Source organism: Sinocyclocheilus rhinocerous, unplaced genomic scaffold (assembly GCF_001515625.1).
Source record: "Sinocyclocheilus rhinocerous isolate Xijiao unplaced genomic scaffold, SAMN03320098_v1.1 scaffold281, whole genome shotgun sequence".
NCBI lineage: Eukaryota > Metazoa > Chordata > Actinopteri > Cypriniformes > Cyprinidae > Sinocyclocheilus > Sinocyclocheilus rhinocerous.
In genome coordinates, this window is record NW_015623191.1 from 225,639 (window position 1) to 226,574 (window position 936).

A 936-nucleotide genomic window follows, 5' to 3' on the forward strand; every position below is an offset into this window, starting at 1 on the left:
TAGCATTTGTTGATGCTGAAAATCAGTTATACTGGGATCCTGGTCTAAAAAAAATATTAAAAACGCAAAACACACCTGATGCGAATTCTTTGCTCTTCTTTTACTATAAGCAGAGTTAACAGACCCTGTTGTATTTTCTTGTAATTTATTAAAAGAAGGTACACCGCCATCTTGTGCCGACTAAACTGACTTGAACGCACCTGACGTCGTAATTACGACTTGTCAACTCGTAAGTACGAACGTCCCAGGAGGACTTGAACGCAGCATTAGATAAAATGTTGCAATTACCTTTTTATTTTTAATTCCATGGCAGAAAAAAAACGCAATTGCAAAATTTGAATTCTGAGGGGGAAAAAAAAGTGTCTAAATTGCGAAATATAAACGTAGATTTTCGCGATGTGAACTGAATTGCGAGAAAAAAAAGTCAGATTTGCAAATTTATAGCTTGCACTTAAAATTTTTTTTTTTTAGAATTGCAAGAAATAGTCAGAATTCTGAGATTAAAAGTTGCAATTACCTTTTTATTTTTAACTCTGTGGCAGAAACAAAAAAAATGGAATTGCGAGTGTAAAATCAGAATTCTGAGTAAAAAAAAAAAGTGTCTAAATTGCGAGATATAAACTTAGATTTTCGAGATGTGAACTGAATTGCGAGAAAAAAGTCAGATTTGCAACGTTGTAGCATGCAATTTAAAGTTTTTTTTTTTTTCAGAATTGCAAGATAGTCACTATATACCTTTTTTTTATCCGATGGCAGAAACAGGCTTCCATAGTAAAATAACACTAATGAAGAGAAAAGATCCGGCACTATAAGAACGCTAAGTCTGTTTCAGCATTTCAAACCACAGAAACTTGTGTATGTGCTCTCTTTCTTTACAATATTATATTTTTATATCCAAGACAAACTTAAAAAAAATGAGGGCAAACATTATGGATA